Genomic DNA, 15,416 nt, shown 5'->3' with positions numbered 1-15,416 from the left:
TGAATTTACAAATACCACACTGTCCTTTATTCCTAAAATGAAATTTATTTGATCATAATTTTTTTCATATTAAACTTGACTCTGTTTAGTGACTATTATTTAAAATGAGGTTTTAATATTTATAATTGATATTGTCTTATAATCCATTTTGCAGTTATTATTAGATTATGCTTCTAATTCTAATATTTACTTCAAAAATAAAAGCATGGAAATATTCTTCCTTTTTCTATTCATTGCCCTATTTGAAGAAGTATTGAGGTCTAGTTGATCTTTTGAAGTTTAATAAAACATTTCTCAAAGTCCACCTGGAATACTGTGTTGGTTCATTTTGCTCTTGCCTTGCTTTCTTTATTCAGGGGAAATTTGAAGTAATTATTCGTGTTTCATTTAATTTAGTAAGAATTGATAGCCTTTTTTCTCGATTGGAGCCAATATTAACACATTGTTTTCCTAAATGCCTGTTTTTATTTCACATCTTCTCTGATTTGTCATTGAATCATTTACTGTAGACTTTGAGAGCTATTGTTTTACATAACTTTCTCTATATTACTTATTTTTTCCTTTGCCAAACCTATACATTTAAACTTCTCTTGTATAAAAGTATTTATGTTGGTCAACAGGACCTTCTGTTCAGAGCAACCTTTGAACTTATAATTTTAGTTTCTAATTCTTAATCTGCTTTAATCTTTAATAATTGGTTTGGGTAATGGATTGTTTGTTTTTCTTATTTTTATTTATGCATTTTATGCTATAAGTGCTCCTCTAGGAACAACATTAGTCATATCAACCCTCATTCTGAAATGCTGTTTTTGTAATTAATATTTGTAAGAAATCTATATTTTCATTCTATACTTTCTCTTTAATCATAGGAAAAACAATTGAAGATTTTTATTAATTTCCCTAACGGTGCTTTTCTGATGTATATGTGTGTCTGATGTATATGTGTGTGTGTATGTATGTCTGTCTTAGGGCTTGAACTCAGGGGCTGAGTGCTGTCCCTAAACTGTTTTGCTCAAGGCTAGCACTCTCTACTTTGAGAGGCCTTTTTTTTGGTTGGGGGGGTCAGTTGTGGGACTTGAACTCTGTGCCTGGGCATTATCTTGGAGCTCTTCAGCTCAAGGTGAGCAGTTTACCACTTAAGCCACAATGCCACTTCTAGTTTTCTGATGGTTAATTGGAAATGAGAGTCTCACAGACTTTCCTGACCTGGCTGCCTTTGAACTGTGATCCTCAGATCTCAGCCTCCTAAGTAGCTAGGATTGCAGGCATGAGCCACCAGCACCTGGCTCTAAGGGCCCTCTCGATTTGAGTAATTTCTTGTTTTATTATATGTTAGAAACTGTTATTTGTATTGTTTCTTTTCTTTCTGATCTTTTGAGACAGAGTAGTGCTATGTAGCCTAGGCTAGCACTGAACTCAAGATTCTCCTGCCTGAGCATTCCAAGTGTTGGGATTATAGGTGGAAACTATCATGTCTGGGCCACTATTATTTCTTTTTATTTATTTTTGAAGTTTATTTGTACACTAATATATAGAAGTTTTTACAAATATTACACACACCATACACACCATACACATATATAATTAAATTGTCATATTCATCACCAAGATACAATAAATGACATATGGATATAGTATAATATATATCAAAATACATGCATGTATACATGTACACACATAGGTATGTTTCATGAAATGAAATGCAGCATATGAAAAACTCTGTATTTTCATTATGTGTTTTAGACTTTATTAAGGGTCCTTATTTGTTTTGTTGAAATGATTAGTTGTGAGTGTAATTTTCTCTAATATTAAGTATATGATTTTTGAAAAATTACTTGATAATTATTTGCTTACTCTGCTGTTTTATCTTTTTCCAAGTATTTTATGAGAGGATGATTACTTCACTTCTCAGTCTAAGATTTTTCTTCTTTATAGATGAGTTTAATGACAATTATCTAATGTGTTCTCATAATGTATTTGAGTATTAGTAGTACAAGTCAAGTATTATTAATGAAATCTTCATCTTTTCGTTTTAAAAGGTTTGTGTTTTTGTTGTTAGCCGTGGTTAAAAGCGAAGGAATTTCCTGTGGTATTATGAAAAGGATTCTGAGGGACAGCAATAGAGGCTGAAGTCAGCCAGCACATTTTCCACAGCTCCTTCCTCCAGCATCCCCACCTGCTCTGACCTGGAGACAGACAGTATACATCTTCTTGGTTTCCAATGTCTCAGAGCTAAGTATGCTCATGAAGAATGCTTGCGTCCAACCTCTTGGACCTTCATCCACCTCACCTCAAATTAGGAGGAGGAATTTAAAGTTTTTTTTTCCCCAGTGTTTTCTATGTGCTTTTTTTCATAGTGGCTTTTCCCCATTAAAAAAAAATCCATCTTCCTGGAAAGCAATATGAGATTTTCATAACATGTTTTGACCACATAGGGGATGAGAGGCTTCTCCACTCTTTTGCTGATCATTTTTAAATCAGAAAGCCTTGGTTTCCAGCCAGGATTGCATTCCCTCATTTGATTTCCAGGCTGGTTGACTGCTCCTGGACCTCTCATTCTCTCACTTCTTGGAGCTACTGAGCCAGCCTAACTCTCATTTATAGGGAGATCCACCACAGCTGGTTGCCCTTACCTGTCAGCCTCCCCGAAGTACCATGCAAGCTGGTGCTGTTGAAAAGAAGACAGTACCCTTGTCACCACACCACAAGGGTACTATCCTGGTGCTTTGATTTGTGTAGTTCATGGAGGATCCTTAGAGAATCTTGAAAAGGTCACCTGCCAGGACCTTGTCACAGGATGTTTACTAGAACACTTTTTGTAAAATGTAGTGATGTATTATATATTGTTCTCATTCATATAAGCCATGGGTGTCCGTCATGTATTACAGGCATGGGGATAGGGTGTGATTTCTTAAAAAAAATTTTTATTGTAAAGATACTGAACCCCAAGATAAGGATTCAAATGTTTTTTTTCTTTAATGCGATTGTTTCTAACATATTTATAAGATGATTTCTGTTTCTTTGTATGTTCCTCCCCCATGGTATAACCCCTACTCTCATTGTACTTGATGTTGGTATAATTTGTGGAGGGGAGGGGCAAAACCAAACCGTTTAAATAGGGATTCAGGTGGACCCATTGCAACAATGAGATGTACAAGTCGTTATGTCGAAAGGTGAACTTTACAACTTTGGTGGGTGGTGGTGAGGGGGGAGGTGGAGGGAGAGTGGGTGGGAGATGGGAAGGGATGGGAAGGGAAAACAGAGGAGGAGGCAACAATGCTTGATAAGAAATGTGCTAATTATCTTGCCCATGTAATTGTAACCCCTCTGTACGGTATTTTCACAATAAAAAAAAAGAAAAAAGGAAAAAAAAGATACTGTACAGAGGGGTTACAGTTACATGAGTAAGGTAATGAGTACATTTCCTATCGAGCATTGTTACCACCTCCTTGTTTTTTCCCCTACCACTCCTTCCCGCCCCACTTTTAGACCAAATTGAATTGCATGAGATTTTAGTAGTAGTGGTTAGTGAAGAAGGGACCTGAAAGGTCATTATATTCATGCTGAATTCTGTGTTTTCATATATTTCTTGTTTACATAGAGTCTAGATAGTAAAACAGAATGTACATGTTTTGTATATTTTCTCCTTGAGGTGACTTTAAAAAAAGTTTTCTTCAGATGATGTATAGAATACAATGACTCTAAAATTCCTAATGTTTGTTTAGGACATGTCATGAGTCTAAGCAGCAATTCTTCTGGAATATGGATACAGTTTTTAAATTGTTTTAATATCAATAATAATGAGCCTTATAAATCATGCATGTGTGTTTATTTAAATTTTTATTATATAATATTCTCCCTAAACTGATAATGTTTTTGTGAGCAAGTGCTTTTCAGAAAATAATTATTATAGAATTCTATGTGAGACTTTAGGAAATTCCAATTAAGAAGGTGGGTCCTGAACATAGGTTCTTAGGCAAATTTCCCAGCATGTCATTGATGTTATTCCCTGCGTTTACTTTTAGGAAGCAGTATCAAATAATTACTGCTTGGCCTAGGTAGGCTATAAAAAGGGCAATGATGAAGAAGTCAAAATGATTATGTATAAAACTATTTAAAAAGGGGTGTTCAGATGGTTGAGTCTTTAAAATTTGGTAAGAAATTACTAGAATTTTCATCAGGCTTAATTTGAAAGTGGTGATGCTTTCTTTTTCTTTAAAAATGCAGAATTTCTTTTCCATGGCAGAAAATCCTGGTTTGTTGGGAAAGTTTTGAAGGAGGCTTTGGAAGAAGATGACAAAATAAAAGGCTTTTCAGGAGCCTGTGGGAAGGCAGGACTTGTCTTGAGATGGAATTTGGAACACAATAGTTCCCTGAGCAAACTGTCACTCAGTTTCCAAGGTGGAATTTAAATAACCTCATTGTTTTCTAAGAACTCTTACTTTGACCACTCTATTCTGTAGAATTACAAATGCACTGATTCCCTTTTAAAGCATTTTCTTTCGAGATTATTGAGTACTACATTGTCCTAAATGTGGCTTCCTTATCAAAATTATGTTTACTACAAGGAAAACATCTGGATCAAGGAATTTAATTTTACTTTACTTTCCAGAGGGAAAAATCTAAAATATAGGTAATATCATATGTTAAAGTAGCATACATAAAAAAGGACATCTTGGCAATGAAAAAATAGAAGTTCTCCTAAGTTGAGTAAGTTTAAAATATTAATTACTGTGACAGTATTTCAGAAAAATTTAACACTTAGAAAAAGAAAAATATAACAGGTCTTAATGAAATAATATAGTGTAGGTAGTAGTTTGATAGCTTTAGGACAAAATATCTGAGTCTCATTAGCTAATAATTTAGAAAATTTAAGCAGAGGTCAGGGTGGCTTAAATCCCCAATCTGAGAACAGAAAAGGAACAAAGTGAACTTTCTTTTTATGTGTTTATTAGGTGATCTATTATACATGTATTTTATATCATTTAATTCAATGTTGAAAACAACCCTGTGAGATATGTACTGCCATTATTTTTATTAGAAATGTGGAAAATACATTTATGTATTCTGCCCAAGTACAGAGTTATTAAGCAGGGAAGCAGATTAATCAATATAAAAAGACAGTAGGGGTCACATGGCTGAAGTTCATACCTGGTGTGTGCCATATGCCTGTCTAGAACTTCATGCTTTGGGAGATAAAGGGATCTTACAAATTTTAAGACATTTTTGCAAAGTTGTTTGCATGATTCATTTTCCATACATTGCAAATTAATTTTCTTTTAAGTCTTTGAGAGAAAAATTAGGTGTGTATCGTAGGAGTTGTCAAACATTGGTCTCTACAGGACCAGATAGTAAATATTTTAGTCTTTGTGGCCTGTGTGGTTGATAGATCTCTCTCACTATTCAATTCTGTCACTGTGACATTAAATCAATCCTAGAAATATGTAAATGAGTCCAGCTTACCAATTATTTGCTTACATTGATCATGACTTTGTTGTGGCACTGAAAAATTCATCAGAATCCAAACTTACTTGGACTTTTCTCCACATTTTCTGCTTGGGAGTTGTACAATTGTGTGATTTTATTTATGTTTATCACTCATTTAGATTTAGTTATATGAAATGTATAATTATTTTGTTTAGATTCATGTTTTTTATGTGGGTGACTATGGAGGCTCTCAGCACTATTTATTGAAAAGCAAAGCTCTTTTCTTCACTGAATTACTTTCACTCTCTTAGGTCTAGAGACTATGTGTCATTTTTAATCTGGATCCTTTCTCCTACTATGGTTGCCCATTCCCTAATACCACTCACTGGATGGTGGAAACCACATTGTAACTATGGAGTGAGACTTGACCTTGGTTTGCATCAATCTAAAAGATTGTTGTCCTTCAACAATGTGTTGGTCTTTTCTGGGCTAGTTGCCTCTTCATGTAACTTTATGTTGGCTTAAAAAAATCAAACTTAAAATAATGTGAAATAGATGATGTAAAATTAAAAAAACTCTTTGACATTTTGATTAAGATCTCACATCTGAGAAAAATGACATTTTGACAGAAATGACTTTTCTGATCCATGAGCATGGACCATTTCCTCATTTATTTAACTCCCATTTAATTTATTTCATCAAAACATTGTAATTGCCCTCATGTACATCTTGCATATATTTTGTTAGATTTATACTCAAGTATTTTATTTTAAACTGTGTCGCTAGAAATGGTGTGTGATGGTAAGGGGAAACAAAGGAAGAGGCAACAATTCTTGATAAGAAATGTACTTATTACCTTGCTCATGTAATTGTCACCCCTCTGTACAGTATTTTCACAATAAAAAATTCCCTAATAAATCACACAAACTGCAAAAAAAGAGAAAAGGTGTATAATATTTTTTTAAATTTCAAATCCTACTTGTTCAATGCTATTACATAGAAAAATAATTAAATCTTCAAAAATTATATTTTACTGTTTTTACATAGTGTTACAAAGGAGTTACCAATGATTAGCATTTATATTTAACCTTGCATTTTGAATCTTTGTTATAATTATGTTGTTCCTCCCTCCTCCATTCAGATTTTCCATATACACAAACATATTATCTAATAAGGAGACAGATTTATTCCTTCTCAGTTTTTATTTCATTTTTAAAATTTTATTTCATTTACTTTAACTTTCTATTTTTATTTTATTTTATTTAATTTACTTTAACTTTTTTTTGTTAACTCTTGCTTGACTTAGGGCCTGATGCTTGCTTGGCTGGAAATCAATCACTTGAGACATGCCTCCATCTCAACCTTTTAAAATTTTGTTTTTCATTTCTTATTTTTTTATTTTTTAATTTATTGTAAAGGTGATGAACAGGGGGGTTACTGTTACATAAATAAGGTAATGAGTACATTTCTTTTTAAACACTGTCATTCCCTCCACCCCACCCATTTTTCTCCCACTTTCCCTTCCCTCCCTTCACTCAAGTTGTAAAGTTCATTTCCAACAGAGTCTCTAGTGAGTATCGCTGTTGCATAAATTCATCCTTTGTCCTGCTGTTTCTGTGATTCCCTTTCCCTTCCACAGATCAGATAAGCTTATATACAAGAAAAAATGTACAGAAAAGTAAAACAGAAAGAAAAAAATGAAGGGATAACTGCATACAGGACATAATAAACTCTCATTTCCAATTCTTGGAGTTCATTTTGATACACATCAACTTGTGTTAATTATTTTTGGAGATGGAATCTCCCAGATTTTTCTGCTTGAATTGGTTGCAACTCCCATCCTCTGATCTCAGCCTCCTGAGTAGCTAAGATTACAGGCATGAGTCACCAGTACCCTGAGTGTATTTTTTTTAAATTCCTTTTACTTTTGCTTTAGCTGGATTTGCAGCAGTCTGCTAAGTAAAAGTGTTGAGGAGGGCATAATAGCTACATCCCTGATCTTTGTTAAGCATATATATGATGTAGATGAACTTTAAGAACTCAAGAAAATCGGCCTCAACTCCTAGCTGGCAGAGAATTTTTAAAATTGTTGCATTATTGTTAAATAGTCGGACATAGGAATTTCAACAGAGAATCAATTTATGAGTACAATGTATCTTCATCCATATATAGTAGCTGGGCACAATATCTCACCACTTTAATCTTATCTACTTGAGACCCAGAGAATGAGAGGATCACAGTTTGAGGCTATTCAGGCAAAAACTTCACAGGACTTTTTCTCAACCAAACCTAGGTATGAAGGCACAGTACTCCCATCCCAGCTAAACTGGCAGCTGAGTTGGGAGGATTGTTGTTTTACAATTGGTGATTTCATATCCAATTAATCAGCAAAACATGGGCAGGAGGAATGGTCCAGGTGGTAGAGTGCCAGCTGAGCCAGTGTAAGTCCTTAAGTTCAAACAGATATTTCAAACAAATAAAGACATTTATGAATAGGCTTCTTCAATTTCTCTAAGTGTATATATCCTAATTTAATCTGAGCTGTTACTTTATTTCTGAGCACAAGTTAAATCTCTACAGTAGTAAAATTTTACAGTAGTAAAATGTGATTCTACATATATTTTCCCTAGGAAGAATTGGTCTGAGATTTCTTTTAAAAGATTAAGAGGTCTATAGTTACAGGAAAGGATATCACAGAAAGGCAACCTGCACAAGTGACAATGTTAGCTCATTTGGCAATTTGCTGAATGCTTTTATATGTTTACAGTCCAGCTTTATAATATGTTCATGTGCATATAATTTTAAAGACAGGCATGGAATGACAATCAAACCTTTTATCAGTGCTAGTGTACAAGTTTCTGGATTAGAATAAAAATGGATCTTGGTGACAGGGTTAAACCTCTGGCATATCGTAATACAGCTATGCTGGTAATCTCTTTCTCTGAATATTGTTTCTGATATGTGACCAAGGAAGCCCTTCAATCACACAGAAAATTACAGCCTGGGATGAAAGCTATATTTTATGTTTTTCTCCAAGGAGACCTGGGTGAAAAAACTTTAGTTTTAGCTATAATCAAACTGAAGGAAATCAGGAAATGACCTGTGTGGATTCCATCTCAAACATGGCTCTGAAACTATCCAATGTCTTTTGATTGTTATGATAATAATTTAAAAAACATGTTAAATATACAATAAACAAGCTAGTGTGTCTTTATCAATAGATTTAGAGTTTTATTTCTAAAGGAAGGATTTCCTGTGAGAAATTTGTCAAGGTGTAGCATAAAGGAAAGCAATGAATGAAGAAGTAATTCTGGCTTTTGGTTCTAACTAGTACAGGCTTTGAACTTCATTTTCCATTCTCCTCTCCGATTCTGTTCTTTGAAAAGCAGTGTGGGAATAGAATCTCTTCTCTAGGGCTACTAGAAACCACCCAGAATAATGAACCCACTATCTCAAGTTATAATTCTTGATTTCATTTGTGGATAGTTATAGGTGTAAAGATTATAGAACTAACATTTAATCTGTTGATTTTATAATCTTGCTATTTTATATTCTATTTATTGGTTTTAACAGTTGTGTGCTTGTGAGGATAATACTTGGTATTTCTTATGTTGTTGTTGGTGGTTTTTTGTTATTGTTGTTGTTTTGGTCAGTAGTGGGGCTTGAACTCTGGGCTTGGGTGCTGTCCCTCAGCTCTTCAGCTCAAGGCGAGTGCTCTACCACTTGAGCTATGGCACAACTTCCATTGGTATTTCTTATATATGGACGTTGTCATCTGTACAGCAGGATGATTTCTTCCTTTCAAATGCAATTTGGATCCGTTTCCTTTTCTGTGTGATTGCTCTAGCAAGCCTTCCCTTACTACATGAGTGCAGGTAACAATGGACATCTTGTGCTGTGCTGGATCCTAAGGAAAGCCTTTCAATGCGTGACTGTGAGGCTAGCTGTGGGATTTTCAAAAACATCCTTTCAATGTTTGAGGACATTGAGGTTTGAATTCATGGTCTTGTGCTTGCTAAGCCGAGATGGTGGTCTACCACCAGCTAATTTTGTCCTTATTTGTCCAATCCTCTTGGATATGTTGAATTCATCTTGGATTTGTTGAATTCAGCTTAACTAGCATTTTATTGAGAGTGTTTGTTTCTTAATTCATGTTTTGTCATTGTTGTTTTTCTTGTGATGTATTTGTCTGGCTTTGGTATTGAGGTGATGTTGATCTTAAAAATGAGTTATGATGAAAATTCTTGATGCAATTAATAGACACTAAAAACAATGAATATCAGGGAAATAATTTGAGTGGGAGGGGATACCAGCAGGAGGAGAGAGTGCTATGGAAGAAGGTGAATGAGGATTAATATGATTGAAGTAGTATACTTACACACACACACACACACACACACACACACACACACACACAAACACACACATTCAGTAAAGCCAGTTACTAGTGGTTTATACCTATAATTCTATCTACTCAGGAGGCTGTTGTTTGAAGGCAGTTATACTACAAAGGTACAGGAGACGTCTATCTCCAACTAACCAACAAAAAGCTGAAACTAAAGGTATGATTCAAGTAGTATAGTGCCAGCCTTGAGAAAAAAGAAAAAAAAGGCCCTTAGTTCAATTTCCAGTACAGGCACAAATAATAAAAGAAACAAGGAAAGGAGGAAGGGAGGGCAGAGAGGGAAGGAGAAACATGGGAAGGGGAAGAGAAAGGGAGGGAAACACGACAATGAAAACTTGTTGACATTGTTTTAAGAAGGAGTCATGGGATAAGAGAGAGTGATACAGGTTGTGAGGCTGATTATGGGATTGGGGGGGAGGGGGAAGGCTGGGAAGGGATGTGAAGGGTAAACCAAAGGAGGAGGCTGCAATGCTTGGTAAGAAATGTACGCATTATCCTGCCCATGTAATTGTAACCCCTCTGTACAGTATATTCACAAATAAAATAAAATTAAATTAAAAAAATTATACACCTTTATGCATTGTAGTATGTTACAATATTCCTTTGTATATTTTTTGTCTCTTTTTGAAGGTTTTGAATGAAGGTCTGTTTTGTTGGGTATAAATGTGGCTAACACTGTTCTCCTTAGGTTTCCATTTGTATCTATAAATTTCTTCTCCATTTACTTGAAGTAGATGAGTGTCCTTAAAGCTGAATTGAGCCTTTTATAGAAAACATATAGTTGGATTATGGTTTTTATTATAGTCACTCTATACCTTTGGTTGGCAAGTTTTGCCCACTTACATTTAAAATGATATTGAATAAAGGTGAACAATTGCCATTTTATTACTTTTTGGTCTTTTCTTGATCCTTTGTCCTCATTTTACATCTCTCATTTTCTCATTATTGTCTGTGAAGATAATCCTAGCTTTCTCCTTGGGGTTACAATCAGGCTTATGTATATCTTGCTATTGAGCAAGAATATTTAGACATGATAAAAACTTTAATCTCAGGCCTGTCTCAATTTCTGAATGTGAGTGCAGAGTTTATAGGCATATGCTACCATGACCATGCTTGGCATATTTTTTGTTTTTTTATGCAAGACCGTACAGTTTGGGGGTCTTTTTTTCAGTTTTACTTTTGGTGGTAATGGGATTTGAATATGGTGTCTTATTTTGGCTAGGCTGGTGTAGAACACTGAAAGAACCAGTGATCCATGCTTCCGACCTCTGTGCTCTAGTGCTTTTGTTTAAAAACATATTTCCAGCCCTGATGCTCTAACTGTGGTCCTTCAGTAAACACTTCCAGCATAGCTATGACAAGTGCATATCACCATACCCAACTTTTAATTCATTGAGATGGAATTTTACAAACTTTTTTCATAGGTTGGTCTTGAACCATGATATTTTTGCTGTCTATAATCCCCATCCTCAATAGGATTATAAGCATGAGCCACTCTGACTGGCCCATGGTGTACAAGTTTTTATATTGTGTTTCTAAAGAATTACTGTAGTTATCATTGTTTCTACACATTTCTTTTTTGACTTTTTTTTCTATAGTAATAATTGATGTCCAAACTATTAAGAGGATGTTGGATATTCTGAATTCGATGATGTATTTACATTCACCTCTGTTACATTTTTGAATTTTCATATTGCTTACTAAAGCTATAATTTCATATTTCATATTGCTTATGAAGGCTATAATCTCCTGATAATTTTTTTAAAAATTCTTTGTTTCCAACACTTTTTATATCATCTGCATTCATTTCCAGAAGGCTACCTTGATAGGTTCCAACAGTAAGTAATTATGAATAGAACTTCTACAATCTACAAGTGTGCACATGAGTGTATAGTATGTGTGTGTGCACACACATGTGTGTTTAGGTTTCTCTGATCACATTTCATTTCATTTCGGGAAATAGCATGGAAAGTAATGGCTAGCAAACAAGGGTATATGTAATAATGCAAGAAACAGTGAAGCTGTCTTCCAAGTGGTCCTGAAACTGTATGTCTCCTGAAGCAATGAATGAGTGATGCTGAGGCTCTGTGTCCTCAACCAGGACTAGGGTTGTCAATGTTTGCAGTTTCAACCATTTTACTAGGCCTGTAGTGGCATAGTATCTATTTTATTATGGTTTTATCTATTGACATTTGAAAATTGAAAATAATTTCTCAGTCTTTCTGCTATACACTTTTAACTATTATTCAAGCAATTCGGAATGTTTTTCAGAGTATTATAAGATCGAAATGGAGCTGAAGAATCATGATGGCTCCTTCCTTCTTCCCTCTTTTTCTTCCTTTTTTCCTTCCTTTCTCCCTCTCTCTTTCCCTTCTTCCCTTCCTTCTTCCATCTCTCACCCCCTTCTCTTTCTTTCTGTTTTTTTTTTCTTTTTCATGGTATTATAAATTGAACCCAAGGTTTCATTCATGATCCACTCCCTTACTTTGTAATTTGTTTTTGAGAAGTCTCAATTCTCTATATCTTTCTACCTCTGGCTCCCAAGTAGATGGGTTTACAATCCTGCACAATACTTCCTACACTTTTTTTCTTTATTGAGTCTAACAGAGTTTTAACTCAGAGCCTGCTGGCTCCTAAGCACACACCTCTAAGCCATACCTGCATCCTTGAATTTTGTTCACTATTGTTAAGATAGTGTCCTGATTCCTGCCCATGTCAGGATGATTGGCAGCTATGACAACAGGACATACAACTTGTGGTCAAGAAGTGGTCTTGTGAACATTTTCCTTCTCAGACTGGTGTTGAACTCTGATCCCAACATTTTCAGCTTTCCAAGTAGCTGAGATGAAAGGAATGAGTGATACTGATCAAATATGTCTCCTTGGGCGTGGAGAGGGGGAGAAGACACCAAAAAACTAACCATTTCCCAAGAAATATAGCAAGATATATCACCTACGTCAAGTTAGTTTGACATGAAGCAGAGTTCTTAAAAAAATCACACTCAATTTTGCATCATGAGACTTTGTTTCAGTTTATGCTTATCTATGAGAAATGCACGGTTTCATATTACTGGCTGTGAAATGACTTGATACTATGCTTCTGGAAGTTACAAAGGGATGCTAATATGAATGGCATCATTTAAGAATCAGTACTTCAGTTGAATATCTTGTGAATGTACAGTCCAAGTGGTGTCTGCAAAACATGACTGATAATGTACTATTTTATCCACAGAGAAGAGTCATGTGTTCAGAGAACTCAATACCAGTATAGACAATCTATAGCCTCAGTTTCCCAGTTTGCTGTACCAATGACAAAACATAAATGAGGTTGTCACTAGAAAATATTACATTTTTATATTAAATTTGAACTCAGACATCTTGCTTCCCCAAGGTCAGATTGGCCCATATGAGTGGATTTCTTTGGGAAACTGAACCATTTTATTACCTAGAGATCTTAAGAAAGAGGTTAAATTGTTCCGGCAGTGTGTCAGTGCTCTCTGACCCTGACTGAAAACAAAATAATGTTACTTTCTGCCTTGTGATGCTTTAAAATTAGCTTTTATGTTTGAATGCTATTCCTGTGCACTGTATTTACATAGCAGAGTTAATAACTTCTTGATTATCTTAAGGATTATATGAAAACATTTGGATAAACAAGAATAGAAAAGGATTTCAAATCATTTTTGGATCTCATGAAACACCTGACATGGTTTATCCTTCTGTCTATGCTAGCTAAAGCTCTTAAACTATTTCTGCCTGACGCTATTATTGTTCATGAAAAATGAAAAAAATATATACTTGACCAGTCCTTGTCAAAATAAATCAAGGCCTGTTAATTTCCACATGCACTTAAAGAGAAAGAAAATTATGAGACATCATTTTATATAAAATTACTCCAAATATTGCATTTTCATTGCATAAGAGGGGAGAAAAATGAATCAAGTATCAGAAAAAATTATTCTCTTTTATTACAGTCATTTTCTCTTCTAAAGAGATAATTGCATATAGCTTAAGAGGCAGGAGTGTGAGTCAGAAAGAGAAAGTGATTTCAAAGACCAAAAGTTAGCATTTGCTTACATGATGCCTCTGTATGAGACACACTCTCAATAGAGAACACAATTGTACTTTTTTATCATGAAGACTGGGTAGGTGACCCATGAAAGCTACAAAATATAAAAATAATCTCTTTTCCATTAGACTCAGGATTATAACTTGTTGTCTTTTAGAGAGTGAAACTTGATTGAAGCAATTGTGTAATTTTAGCTACATTCTTCTTCCCACATCTCTTATTTTTGTCTCTTAAAAACTGATCATCTTTCTTTCTTTTATTAAGGGTGTGATGGTAGAGGATGAAAATAGCTATATTAATACAAATTTAATACAGTAAGTACTATTAACGAGTTTAAATCACCTGGTAACTTAGAAACTTAAGAAAAATGAGTAGAAGAATCATAAATTATGAAAAGATACTTTCTTAAACTTCTCACAAATAAATAAGTAAGATGGTTCTTGTACCCAAGATCTTGAATAAAAACAGACATGTACAAGCACAAACATACACTTATACATAGAAGGAAAAAAAATAAGCAAGAAAATCTTTCTAATAGCTTGCTTTATGAACACAGCCACTCTCCTGTGCCAGTAACTACCGCTCGCCAAATAAAACACCACCATCCTACAAGGAAATGGCTAGCTAAACAGAAAGTGCAATGAATCTGCCTCTGCCATGAAGTCCTCAGTGCCAAACATTCCTATAGAGGCTTTTTGTTGTATAGGACATTCTCAGGATTGGTTTCTCAGTGTCATTGTAAATGACAAATGACTAGCCAAAGTTTTGGCCGAGGGTAGTAAGGAAGTCAGTTTCCTCCTGAAAGGATCCCAACAGGTTCAATAGCTATCAGAAGAGAGCTTCTAAATATCCAAGAGAGCTTGTGTGAATTCTCTGGTGAGTTGGTGTGTTACTTTTTATAAGCATCCAGAATTTGCTATTCTGATTCTTTAAAGAGGTTGGGGGAAAATGCAATCCAGAATTTGAGAATAAGAAATCTTTTTCTTATTCTTAAGAAGACTAAGTTTACCTTCAAATAAAATGGCTGGGAATTTTATAACCAGGTGAATCAACATAGCAGACAGTTCAGAAGGTTCCAATGCTATTGATTTCATAAAGCATTCATCATTGGGTTAAAACTCATTCATTCTTATTTTGTAAGAGTTCTTGGCTATCATCCTTTGAAAAGGTTTCAAATATACTTATATCCTTTATAGTCAATAATTTTATTCACCATTATCAATTATTCTAAATATATATAAGATATGGAATGGAGCAGAATTATATGTAATTACTTCCTGGACCAAACAAGCATGAATGTGGAATATATGTTTTACTTCTTAAATGATTGGAATACAAATTTTAAAAAAAACTAAAACTTTAACAAAGTTTCAATTATTTTTCTTTTTAATATCCTCGTCTCAAATCCAGGAAAGAAGGTAAAATTAAATAACATAGACACCTTCCAACAGGAATGACATTTAACCACACAAGAATGAATTACCATGAATCTTAAAATAGCAGCATCTGTAAGCAG

This window comes from Dipodomys merriami, unplaced genomic scaffold (assembly GCF_024711535.1).
Source record: "Dipodomys merriami isolate MVZ:Mamm:240054 unplaced genomic scaffold, mDipMer1.0.p SCAF_36, whole genome shotgun sequence".
Taxonomy (NCBI): Eukaryota; Metazoa; Chordata; class Mammalia; order Rodentia; family Heteromyidae; genus Dipodomys; species Dipodomys merriami.
This window is presented reverse-complemented; position numbering follows the sequence as displayed.